The 15,847-nt window shown below is 40.3% G+C and overlaps 1 protein-coding gene and 1 long non-coding RNA gene across 7 annotated transcripts in view; one reads left to right on the top strand and one right to left on the bottom strand.

Annotated features, from left to right (window-relative positions):
• The window catches only part of BTBD9 (BTB domain containing 9), a 481,979-nt gene that overhangs the window by 341,385 nt on the left and 124,747 nt on the right, over positions 1-15,847 (bottom strand). The window lies entirely within an intron of this gene.
• LOC144340380 (uncharacterized) lies at positions 80-6,036 on the top strand. Its single transcript, XR_013416446.1, has 2 exons — positions 80-3,940; positions 5,799-6,036. It is a non-coding gene; the product is annotated as an uncharacterized LOC144340380 (long non-coding RNA).

Genomic DNA, 15,847 nt, shown 5'->3' with positions numbered 1-15,847 from the left:
AGTCTAAACAATGCCTGTCAGCAACTGCTAGAGGTTCATCTTTTATACTTGGTCTTTTGCTGAGCCTATTTTCTGTCAGCTTTCTTATTTTCTCTTTAATTTTGCTACGTGAACACTATTTTGACAAGAGGTGAAGCAATACACCAAAAAAACAGAGAAAAAATATTAACAAATTAAGCACTTTTATCTCATCCTCCTCAGCACACTGCCAAGTATTGCCCATTGTACACTGCAGTCTCAGAAAACACTGCTCCCAGGGACCGCCCGCTCTGCATTCAGCACACAAATCACTCTGACTGTGATCACATGCATTTCTCTTTATTTTTAAAATCTCCTCATTGTTGCCCATGGCACTTGAACACTATTATTACTAATCCAGCTACTCCTAATAATAGTATTTAAGTAACTTGTCATCTTGGGAACTTTATAGACAATAGCTAATTAATTGTCAAGCGTTTAATGTAACAGGATTCTAATCTCCAACCTCTGAAGCACGGTATTTATTTGTTATAATGGTAAAACTTCTGTTTAAATTGCTTATTTATGCAATATATATTCTCTATCATCTCAATTCTAATTTTTATATCTGCTTTGTAAGTAAAATAAAGAATCCCATGCAGAAAGACACAGACAGTACACTTCACAAACAGTAATGAATCTCTTGTGACTTATTTTATTCACACTACAATAGATTCTATATTACCATGCAGAGAAAAACAAAACACCATAGATTATTTCCCTCATTTGCTCACAGTATTCTGATAGGAACACGAACTTGAAGGTGCAGCATGCTATGTCTTAGGACTGTGAGTAAATACAATATTCTGTTGACATCTTGTTCCTGCTTTCAAACAACCAGGTATGTTACATGTGAACTGTCAGAGCAGCTGAATAAGTTTTCCTGTCTAAATGTACCCACATTCTTTTCAGAGACATCATCTTAAGCTGAGCTCCGTATCTTAGTTGAATACTGCAGTTAACAATTTCCTAACTTGCAACAGTCATTTCAAATCAATATTTAAAAGGTATAATCATCACTACTTGTCTGCTAACCTTCCCCTCACATACACCACACATACTTAACATGTGGCAATGCAAATGGTCTGAATCCAGCAGAAAATAGAAAGGTGTCAAAGAAAGAGAGATAGAATCTCTTTCTCAGGCCCTTAATGAGGTCTCCGGAGCCAAAGGCAAACCAATAACAAATTGCATTTTCCACGTATTGGGGGTGAGGGGGGAGGAAAAGGCAGCAGAGGGGTGGTAGTAAGGGGGACCTGGAGCTTGTCATCTGAAATTAATTGAACTTAGCCATGCCAAGAAAACACTGGTAATAAACCCTCCCCATCTAAATTAAGGGTTTTATACCATGAAAAAAAAAATAAAAATTTATGGCAGTAATTTCATCTGGGTTTTTCAAAAAGTGCTTGCTGATTTTCTTGTACTCAGTAGAAAAATCCCCAAGGAGCAATGCAGACTGCAATAAGGCAGACTTCTAAAAAGATACCATTTAATTTCTCACTCCTCCCTTTGCACTATTACCACACTTCCACTTTTCTCTAACTCAGTATTAACTCTCTCAACACGGTTCTCTTCCATTAACTCTGAGCAACATCTTACAGGGTGGGTGAGAGTGCTTGATCTGCAAATGCCTATCTGTTGCTCTTAGCAAGATAAGGACAGTGAAGAGAGCCAGAAGCCCCGGAAGTGCATGCATAAATTCTTTATGATACCTGGCCATCTTAAATTGAAGGCATCAGAAGTCTTAATGGCTTAAAAATAACCCCAAAACAAATCCATCACTCGATGTCTTTAATGCTGGTAACAAGAACAGATGAGTGAATTCAGTTCCCAACCTGTGGGTCATAGGCGGCATGGCAGGTACATAGGCCAAGCACAGATATATCTGCAAGGGTTCTGCAAATCTCCATGGGTACAAAGCACTGACTGAAGACCAAATGTATAAAGTATAAAACAGTGTGTTCATTTTCCAGTGAATTTTCTACCTAATGTCCATAGATATTGCTGTGATGAATAAAACATAAATTTATTAAAACCAGAACTAAATTCACAGTTGCTTTTTGTCACTTTCTCAATGGATGCTATAAGTAAAAAAGTTAACTTACAGTTCTAACATTTTTTTAGGCCAAAAGGAGCCTTCACATTGAAGAAGACAGAGAACACCTGACACAAGTGTTAGTGCAGGTTGAGTATCCCTGATCCAAGCATCCAAGATCCTCCTGAATCTGACACTTTTTGAGTGCCAACATGATGCGCAAAGACAAACGCTCATTGGAGCATTTCACATTTCAGGTTTTCGGATTAGGAATGCTCAACTAGTAGGTATAATACAAATATTCCAAAATCAAAAAAAGTTCAAAATCCTTAACACTTCTGGTCCCAAACATTTCAGATAAGGGACACTCAACCTGCATCTTCAATGCTTTGCACTTGGGCACACGGTAAACACTCAATACTTGTTGATCATAAATGTAAGGACATTTTTCTTGGCCCCTTTTTGCATCTAGTTTTTCTTTCACTGCAGGCCCTGCCAATTGACATCATGAATCCCATCCCTTGGTGTGTAAGAGAGCAACTGTTCTCAAAATGTGGTCTGGGGACTCCTGGGAGTCCCCTGAGACCCTTCTGGGAGGTCTGTGAGAACAAAACTTCTGAATTCAAAGAAGTTATTTACCTCCCATGTCTGTGCATTTGAACTTTCCACAGGCTCCATCACCTGTTCTGTCACAACAGATTGAATGAGAAATACAGAATCCAGCAGTCTTCTATTTATTATGACAGACATTAAGGAGACTTGCAAGGCTACTCTCTCCATTAAATTATTTTTTTAAACAGTTATTTTTCATCAAAAATGATATCTATATTGACATGTAATGGGTTTACTGTTGCATTTTTAAGACAAGTAAATATTGATATATCCTGCATAAACAAAAGCTCTTTGGGCTCCTCAACAATTTTTAAGAGTATAAAGGGCTCCTGGGAACAAAAGTTTGAGAACTACTGTTATAGAGATAGCAATCTGCAATATCCTGGTGTCAATGAGAAGCTGGTTTCTATTGTCAAGAACTCTGTTAATCCCTAGAGATGCTGATGCTGGACACCTGCCAGATGGGGATGTTGTAAAGGGGATTCAAACGTTGGCATGGGTGGCTGGGCCGGCTGCTCACCATGGTCCGTTCTAACTGAGGATTCTATAATTCTGTCTGAGAGGGAACCTAAAGAAGCCTTTCAGAGCTTTGGCTACTGACATGGAATATGAATAACACTTAATTTACCTTCATTTTCCTACCCACGAAACAATACGAGCACATCAGTGGGCAAACTAATGTTTTTGCCATGGTGTATTCTCTTCATTTTGGTAAAGTATTTCCAACATTTTGGAAGCAAGGTGATTTTTAAATTTTGCTTGTTGGGTTTTTATTACAAGAAAAGCTTTCTCTTCTATGTCCAGCCTCCTAACGCATTCAAATCACAAAGACCAGTACCCTTTGCTCTGAAGGGAAAGAACGCTAAGGGAAGAGGACTCCAAGAATGTCCTATTGACCAAGGTCAATAATGGGGCAAACATTCTGCTGACAGAAATCCCCAAGGCAAATACATTAATACCAAGCCTGCAGAGATGAGCGGGATCTCTTCATCTTGTGCGCAGGTCTTACTCTTGCGTAACACAGAAATAGGATGGCTTATCGTTAATGAGTACACTGTGCCCACGGAAATGAGTAAGTTGTTTAGAATATATGGCATCAGATTCATGAAGGGAAAGAGCTATTAGAAAATAAAATGACCATACTTGTGCAATTTGATTCAATTCAATGAACGTTAACTGAGTGCCTGTTATATTCCAGTCATTATTCTAGGTGATCATGAAGAGAGGATAATAAGCCTTACTGTCCAAGAACTCACACTCTGAAAGGGAAAACAGGTAAATCGCTGTAACACAATGTGATAAGTGATATAAAATTAGGTGCTCCACACTATGGAAACAGATGAGAAAGCAATTATTTCAGTTTGGTGGAGACGGGGGAAACTGACATTCTATGTGTAATGAAAAAGGAGGGAAGCGAGTTTATGCCTAACTCACTCTCCAGTCTCAGCTAAGCCTTGCTATCTCCTGATGCTCTTTCTATGTGTCACTTTTATTATTCCATTCTCCACAGCAGCTACATCACACCTCCTCCATTCCTCTCATGTCTCCTACCCAATCCCCCATCGCCCTACTCTCAGCAGCTGTTCCCGCTGCTTTCTGCAGAAATGAAAGAGGAGGGGCAGCTTCTAGCCAACAACCTACAAACAGGGCTGCTGCCCTCCTGCTTCTCTCCAGGAGAAAGCCCAGGCTAATCTCTCCACCAAGACTTTACAGTCCATCTACCTGTTCTCCCTTCTCAGGCAGCTCTGCTCTTCAATCTCTCCCTCTCCAGCCTCTCTCTCTCCTGATTTCTTATTGCTAGCAGTTAAACATGCTTCCCCAACAGCCCTCTCAAGTTACTATTTTTTTCTCTTAATGCCCCATAAATCCCAGAGCCAGGAGATAGAGGAGGCAGCTGTCCTTGTTCCCCCCTACTACTCTCAAACCACTTCATCCCTTTTTGCTTGCAATTCTCCCTGCCCTTTCACAGTTCTAGCTCCACCCACACCTGTCACCATTACCTACCAACTTCACACTCATCCCACCAAACTAAAAACTCATACTCCTGGCTCACTTTTCCTCCACTCCTACTGCTGGCATCACACGCCAACAATAATGGACACTATGCAAACAATATATTGACTCCCAGGTCCTTCATTTCCTCATCTACAGGGACCCTTTCTTCTGCTATACCTCAGTGATTCAAATCCATGGGCAACTCCTTCAGTTGGTCAAGAAAAATCATAACTCTGCCAAAATCTAAATGCAAACGTATCACACTCTAACAGCTCTTCCCATCCCTCCTATTCATTTGCTTTAGTATCCACACTGCTAAAAATTCTTGCCCCTCTTTGAACCTTCTAATCCACGGATCCTGCCACAGTCTCACAACCCCTTTCTGCCCTCATTTCCCTCCTCTGTTCAGTTTAGATACTATGGTCTACATATAATCATTCCCTTGCAGAGTGCCCTCACTTCCCCGTCCGTCTCTTTCCATCATACTTGCCTGGCAAACTCCAGCCCTAGATGATCTCAGGTATCCATCTTCTCTGGGCACAAGCCCAAGTAACTTCATACAGCTAGAGAAAAACCACACAATCGGACTGTATTTCAAATGCAGCACGACTCAGCAATCCTATTCCACTCCTGCTCCTACTTTCTAGGAATTCTTGTGCTTTGAGCCTTCCAAGTAACTTCCTCTTTAACTGATGATTTGCTATTATTTTACTGAGACTACAGAACTTCCTCATGTGACTACCACCCAAACTACATACAATTTTCCTTCCTCCCTTGCCCTATGAAGGTCCAATCCCTCCACTGAACTTTAGACCACATCTCCTCTTACCTTTTGAGGACTTTGCACTGTCATTGTTAGATCCCTCTTCTCCTGTATCATCAATCTCTCATAAACTGCTGGTGAAATGTGAATTGTTTTAGGCTTTTGGGGAAGTTATTAACAATATAAAAATTATATAAAATACACCTATCTTTCAACCCAGGAAGCCCATTCCTAGAATGTTTCCTATATAAATACATGTGCCAGTGTGTAAGGATGAACACAGAGACAGAGACAAGAATGTTTATTGTAGTATTATTTTCAGTGACAAAAATGAAAACAAAGGGAATGTTCATCTGCAGGGGCCTTTGAAAACAGTATGCTGAGAATAGATAGGGCTCAAGGACAGTATCTCCAATTGAACTTTTAATGAACTCCCGTAGGCACCAAGAAGGCGGGCAGATAAGGAAGAGCATAGAAACAAAGAACTGAGTAGAAGGTTACATCTGGGAAAAGAAAGTTTGTTTTGCATTGCATTCTTTCTGCTGACGTGGGGTTTATGGAGTATAAATAAAGTGAGGCGGAGGCTCTGAGCGCGGCCGCCATGTTCTCTGTGTGTCTTTGTCTTTTGTGTGTTCTTTCATTCTCCACCACCCCCGGCACGGACCCCAACATTCATCAATAGTGAAAGGTTGAGTAAATGATGGTAGAAACATCTATGAACCATCGTACAGCCTTTAAAAGAATGAATGAGGTCTATCCCAGTGCAATTGCTATGGCTCTACTTCCTTTCACTTGTCTTCTGTTTCCACCAAAACACTGGAAATGCTTTTGTAATAGCAACCATTTATCTAGATGACGCCAAATTCATAGACACTTTTCTGACTCTATTAGAATCATTTAACAAAGTTGCTTATTCCTTCATTCCTGAAGCACCCCCTCTCAGCTTCCACGATTCCACCTTCTTCCGAGTTTCCTCCTCCCTCATAAGCTGCTTTCTCAATTTTTTCTTACAAGTTATATCTCCTTTGTTTGACCACTAAATACTGGCATTCCTCAGGGCTTAGTTCTGTATCCTCTTCCCAGGTGATCTCATTCATTTTTATGGCTTTAAGCAAATCTACATGCCAATGAATTTTAAGTATCTATCTATGGACCAAACCTCTAATTTCCACACGTCTACATTCCACATATCTACATTCAGTTGCCAACTTAAAATCCCCTATGGAGGCCAGGTGCAGTGGCTCACACCTGTAATCCCAGCACTCTGGGAGGCCAAGGCAGGTGGATCACTTGAGGTCAGGAGTTTGAGATCAGACTGGCCAACATGGTGAAACCCCATCTCTATTAAAAATACAGTATTAGCCAGGCGTGGTGGTAGGCACCTGTAATCCCAGCTACTGGGGAGGCTGAGGCAGAAGAATTACTTGAACCTGGGAGGCAGAGGTTGAAGTGAGCCGAGATCGCACCACTGCACTCCAGCCTGGGCGACAGAGTGAGACTCTGTCTTTAAAAAATAAATTAATTAATATAAATCCCCCATGCAACTGAATTTCAGTATATATAAAAAGGGAACTCTTGGGCTGGCCATGGTGGCTCACGCCTGTAATCCTAGCACTTTGGGAGGCTGAAGCAGACAGATCACAAGGTCAGGAGTTCGAGACCAGACTGGTCAATATGGTGAAACCCCGTCTCTACTAAAAATACAAAAATTAGCCAGGTGTGGTGGCATGCACCTGTAGTCCCAGCTACTCAGGAGGCTGAGGCAGAAGAATCACTGGAACCCGGGAGGCAGAGGTTGCAGTGAGCTGAGATCATGCCACCGCATTCCAGCCCGGGCAACAGAGCGAGGCTCCGCCTCAAAAAAAAAAAAAAAAAAAAAAAAAGGAACTCTTAATTCTGCATTTCCACTCAGCTCCAACCTGCACTGAAACTCTGGGTCCCTCTCGTTTTTCCTGCCTCAGTAAATGGTGCCACCATCTATGCTGACACTAAAACCAGACACCAAAGTTCTCCCTCCTCCCTGTCTCTTGACCCCTCAGACATTAGCCAAATCATCTTGATTCTATACATTACACAGATGATCCTTGTTTTACAATGAGTTAAGTTCCAATAAACCCATCATGAGTTGAAAATACTGTAAGCCAAAAATGTGTTTAATACACCTAACTTACCAAACATCATAGCTTAGCCTATCCTACCTTAAATTTGTTCAGAACACTTACATTAGCCTACAGTTGGGCAAAATCATCTAACACAAAGCCTGTCCATAAACAGTGTTGGACAGCTCATGTAATTTATTGAATAAAGTAAACTGCAGAGTATCGGCTGTTACCCTCGTGATCCTGTGCTGGCTGAGCTGCAAGGCTTGCTGCCACTGCCCAGCAGCATGAGAGAGTATTATATCACATATCACTAACCTGGGAAAAGATGAAAATTCAAAAGTCAAAGACAGTTTCCACTAAACACATACTGCTTACACATCATTGTAACACCAAAACTTCCTAAATTGAACCATTGTAAATCAGAGACTATCTGTATTTTACTAGCCAGTCTCTTTTCTCCACCTCCATTGTCACCAGCATAATCCAATCAGCCATTAACTGATCCCTCTGCTTCTGTTCTTGACCCACCTCCATTTATAATCCATTCCCCACAAAACAGTCATTGCGACTTCTTTTAGAATGTAAATCAGACTGTGTCACTCTGCTTAAAACCTTCCAAAGGTTTTCCATTCTTCCTGAATAAAACACAAATTAATACCATGGCATAAACGACCCAACTGGTCTCAAAGTTTCCTATCTCTTCAACACCATCTCATTCATACTGTTTTTCCTTAACTCACCTCACTATGGCCATAAAAACCTTCTGTTTCTGCTGGCTTCTAGAATAACCCAAGCTCTTTCCCATCCCAGAGCTAATGCACTTGATGCTCTCTCTGCATGAAATACTCTTTCCTAGGCTCTTTACACCTGTCTCCTCCACATCCTTCAGATCTCAGTTTAAAATGACACCTCCTCAAAGAGGCCTTTTCTGACCACACTATCCTAAGTAGGGCCTCTCTGTCATTCCTGACCACAGTTTGCTGCTTACTTCCTTCAGAGCCCTTCTAATTCTTTATTTGCTATTCTTTTATTGGGTAGCCATTTTGCTAGAATTAAGATCCATGTGGACTGGGATCTATTCTCAGCATGTAACACAGAGTGTGTCTCACAGAGCACTCTTACTAAATGATTACTCCAGGAAGAAATGAACAGAACGATCAAATTTCTCCTATCTCAGCAATTCTTCAACCCCTCCACTCCCAGCTACCACCTATCCGCCTATTCTGTTTTCTCAAACTTTTTGAAACAATTGCCTATTCATGATTATTTCACTTCACACTCTTCAACCCTCTTCTTCTCCCTCTGCTCTCCCTTCTGACCTAACATGCTTGTTGTTAAAGCAAATGGAAATGTCTTACTGACCTCTTCATGACATTTAATCCTGTTCATCACTCTTTCCTTCTCAAAAAGTTATCTTGCCTTAAATGACAATTCACTCTTTTGATGTTCCTCTTACCTTTACCACTCCTTCTCAGTCTCATAAGCCCCCCTCTTCTCTTTTCCTGAAACGTTAGTGCCTTTAAGGGTTCCATCCTAGACCTTCTCTATATATATACACACAATCATCTCATGTACTTGTAGAGTTTTAGTTACTATCAATATGAAAATGTCTCCCAAATCTTTTTTTTTTTTTCTTTTGAGATGGAGTCTCGCTCTGTTGCCCAGGCTGGAGTGCAGTGGCCTGATCTCGGCTCACTGCAAGCTCCGCCTCCCAGGTTCACGCCATTCTCCTGCCTCAGCCTCCCGAGTACCTGGGACTACAGGCGCCCACCACCATGCCCAGCTAATTTTTTGTATTTTTAGTAGAGATGGGGTTTCACTGTTAGCCAGGATGGTCTCGATCTCCTGACCTCATGATCCACCTATCTCAGCCTCCCAAAGTGCTGGGATTACAGGCATGAGCCACTGCGCCCGGCCATGTCTCCCAAATCTTTAGCCCAGATCCTGCTTCCATGCTTTGGACAATTTGCTCAAATATCTAGTCGACAGCTCTATTTAGATGTCTTTTTGCCACTACCAACTCAATATATTTAAAGCGAATTTACCACTTTCCTTTGTCAAATTTGCCTTTTCTTGTGTTCCCATCTTAGTGAATGGTACCTCCATCCCTCCCATGACCCCAGGCTAAGAACCCAGTCTTTGATACTTCATGTCCCTCAACCCCTCCCCCAAATAGACACATTTATTTTTAACCAAGTTCAGTGTGTTCTACTAATGAAGTATTTTTGAAAGTTGTCCACTTCTCTTCATTTCCCCTGCCACTGGCACTTCTTACCTAGACTTTTGCAAGTCTACAAATTCTCTTCATATTTCTCTCAAAGCCATTTTTCACAGAGCAGGAGTGATTATATGAAAGCACAATAAATCTTATCACATCACCCCACTACTTAAAACCCATCGATGGCTCCAAATGTCTACAGGATAAAATTCAAATTTCTTGGCCTGACAGACAAAGCCCTGAATGATTTGGACTCTGCTTGCTTCTCCAGTCTCCCCTCTCACTACTCCTTGCCTCCTCTTCTATGTTCCACCCACAAAAAACTACCAACTTCCCATGCTCTTTCTTCTTGCAGTCCATACATGTTATTCCCCAAAATTCAAGACAGGCTTTTGCCTTACATTCTATATTCATACGCTTCCCACCCCCTCCATCAACCCTAATCTTCTAAGACTAAGCTAGGCAATCCTCTTCTGTGCTCATAAATTATCCCAGAGCCCTACTTCAGAGAAGTGTAATTTCCTATTAACTTGTCAGTAATCTTACCTACCCACTGTAGAACCAGTGAGTCAGAATCTCCAGGACAGGGACTCTAGCATCTGTACTTTTTAAAGACTTACCTGTACAGCTAATGCACAGCCAGCATAGAGGCATAACTGTTTTACTTCCCTGAAGACAACAAGTGTGATGTTTACATTGTAACCCAATATCCAGCATAGTGCTGACACATGGAGGTTACTCAATAGGAGGAAGGGGGAAATGATTATACATTTAAAATAATCCTCAAGAACAGGTTTGGATGTTCTTCTGCACAAGGGTAAAAGGACATATTACCAGGAGTGCAATTTTTAAGAATGAAATTTCTATTTTGCTTTCAGTGTTAGTTTCTCTTTGCCACTGCTAAACAATGTTCTCTTTGCATCAACTATAAGTAAAGAATAGCAGCTAAGATATGTTAGGCCTAAAAAGCTCAGTACAAATCAGCTATTACATCTATAATTCTGCATACTTTGCCTTCTTGACCTTATAAATACTGGCTGGAAAGGCACAAGTCACAGAAAAACACCAGTTATTTGAGCATCTGTACTTTCCCCAAAACTCAGTAAGAACTCCTGAAATAAAGTAGTGATGTGGGTTAAAATGGTTCTGAGCCTTTGAGAAACAGCAATAACTACACAGTACGTTAGTAGCAAGCACGTATAAAATATAATAAAACGGCATAGAATTAACACTTCTGAAAAGAAAAATCTAATAAAACTGAACTCAGGGAAGAGGCGTTGCACAAACAGGGAAGAAACATCTTTATATTTCCCTCATTGCCCTGAACACAGCAGCCTCAGTATATATTTGTTGAATGAATGCTTGATAAATGATAAATAAACACAGTTCTGAAAGGATTACTCATATTTTCCTATCCTGATCAAAGAGCCAGCTACCCCTGGCTTCATGTTTCATCAAAAAAATACTTATCAAGTGTCTAAACCTACCTGGTAATGTGCTAGTACACAGCACACCAAAAGAACCACAAGAGCTTGGCTTCTGCATTTCCAAGATTACTATACAAATCCTGCTGTTGGCTTTGTCTCCCAGCACTAGCACCACCAAAAACACACAAACTCTACAGTCTAACCACATTCCCTAAATACGCCATGTTCTTTCATGATGCCATCAGTTTTCATACACACTCATGCTTAACAACTGGGATACATTCTGAGAAATGCAATTTCATCATGGCGTGAACATCTAAGAGTATACTTACACAAACCTGGATGCTATAGCCTACTGTATACCTAGGCTAGATGGTATAGCCTATTGCTCCTAGGCCACAAACCAGTACAGCAGGTAACTGTACTGAAGACTATAGGTAACTGTAACACAATGGTATTTGTGTATCTAAACATAGAAAAGGACAGTAGAAATATAATCAGCACTTATCATGAACAGAGCTTGTAGGAATAGAAGCTGTTCTAGGTGAGTCAGCGAATGAACGGTGAGTGAATATAAAGGCCTAGAACATTACTGAACACTACAGCGACTTTATAAATACTGCACACTTAGGCTACACTAAATTTGTTTCTAAAATTTTCTTTCTTCAGTAGTAAATTAAACTTACCTTACTGAAACGTTAATACTTTATAAACTTCTAATTTTTTAACATTCTGAATCTTTAAAAATACTACTTAGCTTAAAACACAAACACATTGTATAGCTGTACAAAAATATTATCTTTCTTTATATCCTTATTCTGCAAGTTTTTTTCTATTTACATTTTTTGACTTTTTAAACTTTTTTGTTAAATACTAAGACACAAACATATATATTAGCCTAGGCCTACACAGGGTCAGGATCATCAACATCTCTGTCTTCCACATCGACATCTTGTCCCACTGGAAGGCCTCCAGGGGCAGAAACGTGCATGGAGCTGTCATCTCCTATGATAACAATGCCTTCCTCTGAAATACCTCCTGAAGGACCTGCTGAAGCCGTTTTCCAGTTAAATTGTTGTGTAAGTAGAAGGTGTATGCTCCAAAATAACTCTAAAAGTATAGTGAATTATACATGCTATACTTTTATATATAGGGTTTTTCACACTAGCATCACCACAAACACATGAGTAATGTGTTACACTACAATGTTATGATGGCTATGACATCACTAGGAGGTAGGGATTTCAAAGCTCCTTTAGAATCTTATGGGATCACTGTTGTATATGTGGCTTGCTGTTGATGTAAAGATTATTACGTGGCACATAATTGTTACTGTTCCCTCTGCCCCAAATAACCTTCCCACCTGAAAAACTCCTACTTATTCTTCAAGACCTAGATAAATGTTACCTTCTTTACAAAACATTGTCTGAATGTCCCAGACATCATCATTTCTTCATCTGTGTCTACTCCCATAGTATTTTGGAAATACTTTTTTTTTTTTTTTTTTTTTGAGACAGGGTCTCACTCTGTCAGGCTGGAGTGCAGTAGCATAATCGTGGCTCACTGCAGCCTTGACCTCCTGGGCTCAAGTGATCCCCTTGCCTCAGCCTCCCGAGTAGCTGGGATGACAGGCGCTTGCCACCATGCTTGGCTAATTATTTTATTTTTTGTAGAGACAAGATCTCTGATGATTAACTTCATATTCATTAGGCACAATTCAAAGAATGAGGAGAAACCATATATTTGGGTCATTTTTCTCACAGATATGGAAAAGTTTCACATGGAAGGGCAAAAGGTAAAGATTTGCTTGCACAGATGACAGGAAGGGCATTTCAAACATAAGGTGCAGTTCTGGGAAGGATTTAACCTTAGATGTGTACGTGTAGAGGAAAGGGAAATGAAATGGTCTAAGACCCTCTTGAAAGCTCAGAGTGGGAATTTTGAGTTTTATCCACAGAGCAATGAAAACCTACCACTATTTTTCCCCCTTTTTTTGAGACTGAGTTTCGCTCTTGTTGCCCAGGCTGGAGTACAATGGCACAATCTTGGCTAACCGCAACCTCTGCCTCCCAGGTTCAAGTGATTCTCCTGCCTCAACCTCCCGAGTAGTTGGGATTATAGGCATGCGCCACCATGCCTGGCTGATTTTGTATTTTTAGTAGAGATGGGGTTTCTCCATGTTGGTCAGGCTGGTCTCAAACTCCCGACCTTAGGTGATCCACCCACCTCGGCCTCCCAAAGTGCTGGGATTGCAGGCGTGAGCCACCATGCCCAGCCACTGCTATGTTTTAAAAAAGGAAAGGGATACTACAGTTTGCATCACTCATTTAATCAGAGAATTCCTGTGGAACATGTGTATACCAAACACCGTATGGTGACTATTAATTAGGTGTCAACATTTAGATGACCCATGTAAAATTCACTCTTGAAGTAAACTGTGAGCTATTTAAGAATAAGGATGTGGGTTCATTCACCACTATATCATCGCCAGTGCCAAGAAAAGGGTGGGAGCTTGCTGACTAAACTGAACTGAATTCTTTCACACCTTTAAGTAACATGCCCTGCAAAATCACTACCAGCTTCCATAACTAGGAGGACTGTATTGCTGGGAGGTAAACCATTTTGCCTATCCTTTCAGACGCACAAAACAAACACACAAATAATTCTTTCAGAGGCAGCCATCACTAGTTCAATAAATTCCACCAACTCTTTTCATTACCTTTAAGAAGTGAGTTTTTAACTCTGAAGGGGGAGATTTTTAACAAAACCATATTATTATAAACCGTTCTTTATATAAATATGTTTAACTATTATACTGATAGAATTTTGTAGTTGAGATCTAAGTATTTCCATATGGATTAATGCTAAAGTTTAACATATTGGTATATGTAATGTAAAAATGGGGTGTTAAGATATGTAATACTAAAGTTAACAAAAGTATAAGAAGCTAGTAAAAAAGCTATGCTAACAAGTACAGTGGTTCTCAAATGGGTTGGACTATACACTCCTAGTATAAATTCCAAGGAGTTCTTAGTGCCCCACCTTTACCCCAATGCCTAACCATAGAATCCATTAGTGTCCAGGCAATCCTAAGGTTTACCTGGCTTACAGAATTTTTCTTATAAGGTTCATTTAACAAAAGCACATTTTAAGAAGTGTTCCTGGATGGGCGCAGTGGCTTATGCCTGTAATCCCAGCACTTTGGGAGGCCGAGGCAGATGGATTAGGAGTTCGAGACCAGCCTGACCAATGTGGTGAAACCCCATCTCTACTAAAAACACAAAAAAATTAGCCGGCTGTGGTGGTACATGCCTATAGTCCCAGCTACTTGGGAGGCTGAAGCAGAAGAATTGCTTGAACCTGGGATGCAGAGGTTTCAATGAGCCAAGAATGTGCCACTGCACTCCAGCTTGGGCAACAGAGTGAGACTCTGTCTCATAAAAAAAAAAGACAAAAAAAAAAAAAGAAAAAAAGAAAAGAAAAAGAAGTGCTCCCGGCTTGGTTAAAAAAAATCCCACAACACTTCCAACAACTCCAAATTAAATGGAAGGAATGTTCCTTGGGCTGACAGTAAAATCAAATTAGGGCTACTACTCATAAAAATGAACCCAAGCAATGATTCTGCTTTGGAGAAAAAGATTAATACAAAGACACACACACACATACACACATCATTTATAGCTATTTTCCCAGTCTATTATTAATTGTAAAACTACCAGCAGAGGTGGGTAGACAAGCAAAAGTACCAATGCCATGACTAGACATATTCAAGTGGTAGCTTTTTGGGGGAATCAGGTGAGAGGAAGGCTGTGTGCACCAGTGCAGTGCTCACTCAGATGATATTTTTATTTTTGTAGCCTTACTAACATATTCCAGGTTCAAAAACGCAGGATAGGAGTCTTGACTGTAGAAACAAATTGCCAGCTGTCACATAAAGGACAACCTCATTTAGTAGAAGGCAAATGCTAGCATAGAACAAAAGTAAATAAAGATGACTATATATGCTCTAGTTTCCAAACGAGAAAGTGACAGTGATGAGAGAAGCAGAAGAGGGAAAGGATTAAACATGAAGAAGAAGAGCTGCTACCAATAGCAGACTATCTGACTATTCAACCCGTCTTACGGTGCAGTAAGAATGCCAATTAAAATGGCTGGTGTAAGGATGCAGATCTAGAGATCTGATGGCTAAAGAAACCATGGGGGTACAACCAACACACTCCTTTTATTGTGTAACTAAACTCAGATGTTGTGTGTAAAAGTGCTTTGTAAACTACAATGCTCTACAGAAAGACTGCTATTATTCCTAATATGTGTCTATTCTTCTTTTAATTGAAAACTTATTTTTTAAAGTCCCAATTCTTTGTGCATTTTTTTCATTTCCAATAAAGAGCTGTAATTGTCAATACCATTGTTATTTTACTTTTATTTTTTCAAGAACCTTCAGACAATATATGCTGCTCAAATTGAGTATCTTATAGGAATAAAGCATGAATGAAATACGTAATTTATATGAGAATGAAACATGAACAAAGTCCACCACTTTCATGTCTTACAAACATGTCCATAAAATGTCACTCATACCTATTAAAATTCTCATATGTCCTGGGAGTTCCCATATCTTCACAGAACCAACTACTCATTAAAGGTTAGGGCAGGAAGGGGAAAAGAAATAGCTGC

This window comes from Macaca mulatta, chromosome 4 (genome assembly GCF_049350105.2).
Source record: "Macaca mulatta isolate MMU2019108-1 chromosome 4, T2T-MMU8v2.0, whole genome shotgun sequence".
Taxonomy (NCBI): domain Eukaryota; kingdom Metazoa; phylum Chordata; class Mammalia; order Primates; family Cercopithecidae; genus Macaca; species Macaca mulatta.
Note: the sequence above shows the minus strand (reverse complement) of the source record. Positions and strands in the feature narration are given on the sequence as shown.